The sequence below is a fragment of the Nicotiana attenuata genome, unplaced genomic scaffold, assembly GCF_001879085.1.
Source record: "Nicotiana attenuata strain UT unplaced genomic scaffold, NIATTr2, whole genome shotgun sequence".
Lineage (NCBI taxonomy): Eukaryota > Viridiplantae > Streptophyta > Magnoliopsida > Solanales > Solanaceae > Nicotiana > Nicotiana attenuata.
In genome coordinates, this window is record NW_017672992.1 from 42396 (window position 1) to 49501 (window position 7106).

Genomic DNA, 7106 nt, shown 5'->3' on the forward strand with positions numbered 1-7106 from the left:
ATGATAGCTACAAAGGCTGTGACTTCTTTTCATTTTTGGTGGAAGTGAATGCATGCTTTCAAGAAACTTTCTTTTAAAGATTCTCATGTTTGTCCACTGATTTTATTGACCTTTCTGTCAGTTTTTTTTTTCTCGTTAACGAAGCATGAGTTAGTTGAACTCTAATTTGTATAGTAAGAATTTTATTGTCAAATACCAACAAGATCAGAAAATATATTTAAAAAGAAACTAGAATTTGGCTATCATTCTTTTATAGGGATATCTCAAGAAATATAGTGTGTCAGTATATAATATGTGTGGGTCATAGAAATATGTAGTAGTAGTTAAGTTAGCCTGCTATGTGTTTGTGAAATTGCCTTCTGAAAACTTTAGTTCTCAAACAAAGAGGCCATTTTCAATGCATTAAAAAAAGGGAGTGAAGAGCAAAATACATTGCCAGGTGAAGGTTCATCAAGATTCCACAACACATAGGTTTCTATAACATCCAATCCTCCATCTTTTGCCTTTTGTATAATCTCCTCCCATATTTGCATTTTATCCATTGTCAAATACATCAGGGGTACTTCTGAGGTAATGTATGGAACCAGAAAAAATAATTTTCCTTTGGCCATTGATGATGAGATACTTCTTATCTTAATTCCAACTTTATCCCCATATATACATGTATAAAGTATTAATAATGCATTTCTTCTGTTAGTTGACAAGTGAATATAGCATTCAATTTCTCATGTCTGTATTGGATGGCTCATTGATAGGAGAACAATAAGCTGTAACTCGGTTAGAAAGTATGTGACAACAAGATCTTGACCTTGCACTTTCCTATGCAGCACTTATCAAAAAAGTATTTTATCAGTATTGGTTATTACAAATGTAAAAAAAATCTATGAGTAATGCATAAAGTGAATTAACATTAAGACAAATAGACAAATAACATTAGATCTTTAATTTGTTTAATATTAATTAGTACGTATATATTATTTTTGTCCACAACTAAAAATGTACATGAATATATCTATCTGTCTATCCTATTTTAATAAGAAAATGTATTATATAAATTAAAACAGAGGAACTAATATCTATATATATTTTTAAAATTTAGCATTCATTAATATAGGTACACGCGCAAAGCGCGTACCCTAAACTTAGTCTATATCTATCTATATTATTATAAAAGCACGAATAATTTATGCTAAATGTTGAACGACGAAAATATTCCTAAAATATTGATCGACTTTTATAAACTTAAATATTTGTATAATTTAAGGACATAATTGTAAATCACCTAAGGGTAAAATTCTTTTCTATTTAAGCTACACATACACCGAGCCTACCTTAATTCTTCTAAGAAACAACTACAAAGGAATTGAAACTTCTCTTCAAACGGGTGATTCCTTTTGGGATTCTATCACAAATAATCTTAATGTTTAAAGGAAGTCAATGATTTTATACAAAGGCTCCATATGAAATTGATGCCAGACGGAGATTCCTATTTGGAGTTAAAACATGTGTTTCAAGAATTAAAATGTAGAAATTTCTCATTAAAAAGTGATTTTTTATAATTACTTATGAAAACAATATCAAGAATTGGTCGTTATTCCACCGATACTTCCTCACGTTTTATGCACAAATATTTTACCGCACAATGACGACAATTTTTTTAGCACTTCTCTTTGCAATTGTTCTTGCAAAGAGGAAACATTTGACACCTAATTATTAATTTGTTTCCTTTCCTTTTGGGTTCTGTTTTTCTTACTCCTCATTATTACTTGACGATGGATTTTTTTTAAAATCTTTTAATGATGTAGAAATTTAGACTTTCATTAAGTTTATTATTTTAGACATAATGGTATAACAAGGCCACAATAAATAATTAGTACTCTATGTTTTTTAAGCATCATCAATCTTATTTTGATAGAATACTACAAACGCCAAGGTAAAGAGTATCTTATCTAATACTCCAATTTTTTCTTTCTAATGAACGTTAAGATTAGAATACCAGGTATAATCATGAAGCAATTGAATTCTATTTATCTTTTCTTTTGTTGTTTCTAACCTTTATACTGAATTTTGGTGAGGAAATGAATTCATGTGTGTTTACAAAATTATGAGTTCATCACTATAACTTTTTAGTTAGAAAAATATTAAGGACTTCTATATCCTACAAAAAATTGAAGTAATCCATACAAATATTCATAACAAGAGGACACAAGTGTCATGAGGAGGAAGTGTTAAATTAGATGAGACACTTATCTAACAAAGATGAATTTGAACTGGGGAAGGAACTAAACACGCCCGAATATTAAGGGAACATGTCCAAGAGTTGATGGAAGATTTAGGCGTAATGTATGTCTATTTATTCATATCTATATCTATATTTATTTATATTCATATATTATTATAAATGCACGAATGTTCCATGCTAAATGTTGAACGACTAAAATATTCCTGAATGACTACCTTTATACCTTTTACTATTTATATATTAGTTTTGGCCACAACTTATAAGGGAATGACACAACTGTAAATAGATTTTATACCCCTTTTTAGGTTTTTTCAATTGATTTTAGGCCCTTTTTCAAGTTTCAGACATTAATAAATTTTTATTTTTATAAACAAGATAACTATATTAATAATTTTAAGCTTACATAACTGCATATCAAAGGAAGGACCAAAGGATCATATTGCAATGCACAAATAAGACTAGATAACATGGAAGACATTAAAAGTCATTGGCATAAAATTTAAATTATTTTTAAGAGAGATAATTTCATGTTGAATAAAATCGTAAATCATAAGGAGTGTCCAATATTTTGAACTTTGAGGTAACTAGCTAGATATTGAATTCCTTAAAGTGAAGCTCCACATACTAAGTGCACATAATATCGTTAAACAATGATGAGTTATTTATCCACTCAATTATTCAAATTAATTAACACAAGTTTGGGAGACTAGGAATTATTCCAAAAGTGATCATATTCAAGAAGCCATGGATAAATATCCATATTATACACCGGTTAACCCATTCTCTATCTATCTATCTATCTATCTATCTATACTATATTAAAAGCACGAAGGCCCTGAGCTAACACTAGATGAAATGGTCATTTGATTATTCACTATAACATAATGCATATATAGCTACAAAACAAAACGTAGCTAATTATGAAAATTTCCGTAGCTAAACACTTTAGCCACAATATTTTTTTCCGTAGCATTCGTAACAAAATGTAGCGTAGCTAAAAGTTAGCTACAAACTTTACATAACCCGTGGCTAAGGATTAATACATACTGCTACGAAAATTTTGTGTTGTAGCTATATTCATAGCAAATAGTTTTATACTTTTCCCACGACAAATATATTTATAGCAAATGATTTTATACTCTTGCCACAACAAATTAATTTGTAGCTATTATTGTAGCTACAAAGTGATATAGCGTAGCAAAAGTTTTAAATTTATTTGCCACGAAAGTTTTGATATGTAACTGTAAAAGTATTTTTGTTTAGCCACGGACAAAGTTTCATGGCTATAAATCATACAAAAAAGTCGAGATTAAATTGCTTTATTATTAATTTTTTTTTTTACAGAATATTGATTTTAGTAGCAATGAATATCACCCAGTTTATTCGCTATTTTATTTTTGTCTAAAATTTTTCAATTATTCTATGGATGTACATGTTATATTAAAACTAATAGTAATAATATATTATCTTGAGACATGACTTATTCTACACAAATTAACATGTAAAAATTTTCACTAAATAAATTCCAAGATACACATTTATATTAATCAATTAAGAGCATCTGCAGTACATAACTCTTTTATAGTAACTAAAATTTGACGAAAAGAACTAGCCGATGTGAGGCTTTATGGTAATAGAGATCTATAATGTACGACATTCCATATAAACGAATATAAGCATTTGCTTGATGATTCATGTTGCCACCCCGTTTGATCTTGATGCTTTATGTTACCACCCTCATCGCAGTTGTTGATCTTTATGCATCCAAGAATATATGAAACACTCTTCAAATCACTAGACTGAAATATAAAATAAAATAATCTTGTGAAAAATTTGTATTTGAATTATCGGAACATATACCAGTTAGATGCATTTACAGTTAATAAATAAAAATTCAATAAATCATGGAATAAGAAAAATTTAGCCATGTATCAGGTTAAAAAAACTAAACTTTTTTCAACACAGAAAGAAAAAAAAGTATTTAAATAAACATCATAAAACTTTAGAAGATGAGAAAAAAACTTACGGTTTGGCATTGATAATACTATTTTTCAAAGGGACTTTTCTCTTGAGCATCCTGTAAATCAAAAATAAATAATTGAAGTAGAAACACAAGTCAATTAGGTGTAAGGCACAAAATCTATCAAATCTTTAAAATTGCACTCAGCACTTATCAAAAAATAAGGCATAATATTTATCAAATTGCTGGAATAACCCGTAAAATTAAACTAAAAACCCCAAACTCAAGTAGGCGTAAGAAGATTCAGAAATACTATGATATAGAGACATGAGCTTACCAGGAAAGAGACGAACCAAAAAATTAAAAATTTTGTCCATAAATGGAGATCGCAATGGGGATACACTCTTGTTGACCCTTTTGTCTTTCTCGCAGCCTTGAACTGCGGATTACTAAAGGTGAAAGAAAGAAATAACAAAGTGGGGGAGGGAGAGTGACGGCTAGCGTGAGGATGATTAGGTTTTGGTTTAGGAATTTTAGTTTGTGTTTCTTTTTTTATATATTTTGTTTTATTTTACTTCTTAATACTACCATAAATACAAGGGGGTAAATACAAATACCATAAATGCAAATAAAGGTAGGAAAAGTACCTACAATAAACCAAAAGAGTTACATTTAACTATAGAAAAAAATCAACTCTTTGCATGAATTAAAAATATTGTAAAATATTTTTTTCTTTACCGCTTTTTTATCCTAGATGATATTGTTTGTTTTGTTATACGTTCATATTTAAATAATATTAACTTCTTCATTTTTAGTTTTAAGTTAGATTTATGATAATTATTAAGTTATTAAAATACTATTAGATCATCAAATCAATAACTTTAATACTTATCTAAATTGACCATAACTAGTAAGAAATATAGATATATACAAGAACATAATTGATTAAATGTAATTTATTCATATATTTAAATTTAACTAATTATAATTATACTTTTTTAAAGTATATTTGAAACTTTCAAGTAATATTTTGTTTAGAATGAATATGATATTTATTATTTACCAAAAAATAAATTATGATATACCAGTTTGTTTTTTTATACACCCCCTATATTAAGTTCTTAACTTTTATACGAAATAAATTTAACAATGGTAAAAATATGTAACTATTTTTAAATACAAATTGTACTCAAAGATAAGAATAATAATAGTGAAAATACAATTATTCATAAATACAAATAATACTCACAAGAAAGACAAGATCTCCTTCATGTATAAGAATAATATTAAATTTTCAATTCTTAGATTCAATGTATAATTTAGTTTATGATAATTAATAGTTGCTAAGATAGTAAATCCATATCATTATAACATATTTACTGTCTATAGAAAAATATAATTTGTTATACAATGTAATTGGTATAATACTACTGTTTATTTCTATATATTAGTTATTCACACATTAATAATATATAATTCAATGTTTTTAATTAAAATTGGACGTACAATTAATACTGATTTTATAAGAAGATCAAAATAATTAGTTTTCATATGGACTTAGATATCTTAGGCTAACTAGATACAAGAAAATTATATACAAATTAATACAAATAATACTATTATCAATGGAAATCCTGTTTTTAAATTTATCATCATATATCAGGGCAAAAATTAGCGATAAATTTAATTTTTCATCGCAAATCTTATTACTTTAATATGATTTTTCCTTTTTTTTATTTATTAAGATTATCATTATTTTCTTGTGGTGTTAAATATGCTCCTTGTATATATTTGGAGCCTTTGGTCATTATCAAAACAAAATACACCAACCCTCTCCCAAAAAAGCTCTTCAATACATGAGCACTTATTTTAAAATGAATTCTTAAATATATGATTATGTGCTTTAAAAATAATTAAGGACCATACATAAATATTACAACAATTAAAGTTTTCAATATGAATATCTTTTTAGAAAATGTAAGTATACTTATTTAAAAATAATAAAGTATATACATAAATAAATATCTACAACTATTAATAATAATTTAAATTTACATAAAAAATTATATAATTAACAACAAGTGCAATCAAATAAAATATGAGTTTGATAAATCTAAGAAGTCAATTTGATGCTATAAGGAGGTAACAAATGATCTACTATTTGAGAATAAAGATAAATTTTGTATTTTAATCTTAATTATTTGAAAGTTAAATAATTCTTTAATTTCATATATAATTATTATTTTCTTCCATAATCACATACGATTACTATTTTCCTATATTTAAGAAAAATGTAACTGTTACATTTGACATTAACTTTTCTTTACCTAATAGTGTTGGACAATTCTTGACATGATTTTTCGTAATTGAACAAAACTATTCATATTTTTATCTTGGCAACCATTTTCATTTATTCAAGCCAAATATTTTCATTTTCTTTATAATTGGAAGCAAAAATACTCATTAGATTTTTTTTGAATAATTTAATAAATATGCCAAAAGGTTATTATTACTATAGCAAGTGTCAACTCGTGGCAAAATCTAATAATTAGCTACCACAATTTTATCATAGCAATAAATTTGAAGCTAGATTATTCAATAACGATAAATAATTATAGTTACTAAGCCAACTATTACCACACATTTTCAGGACTTGAAGCACAAATAGTTATTTAACTATAATATTTTATTTTAAATAATATAGTAAAGGTTTCTTTTGCTATAGTAACTCTTAGTTTGTGGCAAAAACTAACAATTAGCTATAATGTTTTGTGATAGTAATAAATCCGTGGCTATATTATTTTCTACTGCCACAGTTTTTTATAGCTTGAAGCAAATATATTTCTGTAGCTACAATATTTGTTTCAAATAATTTATTGTAGCTAAAAGGTTACTATTGCTACA

The 7106-nt window shown here is 26.4% G+C and overlaps 1 long non-coding RNA gene across 1 annotated transcript; it reads right to left on the reverse strand.

Annotated features, from left to right (window-relative positions):
* Window positions 1–3761: 3761 nt before the first annotated feature.
* LOC109215122 lies at window positions 3762–4747 on the reverse strand. Its single transcript, XR_002066313.1, has 3 exons — window positions 4540–4747; window positions 4269–4319; window positions 3762–4041 (listed from the first exon to the last, which is right to left on the reverse strand). It is a non-coding gene; the product is annotated as an uncharacterized LOC109215122 (long non-coding RNA).
* Between the last annotated feature and the right edge of the window lie 2359 nt (window positions 4748–7106).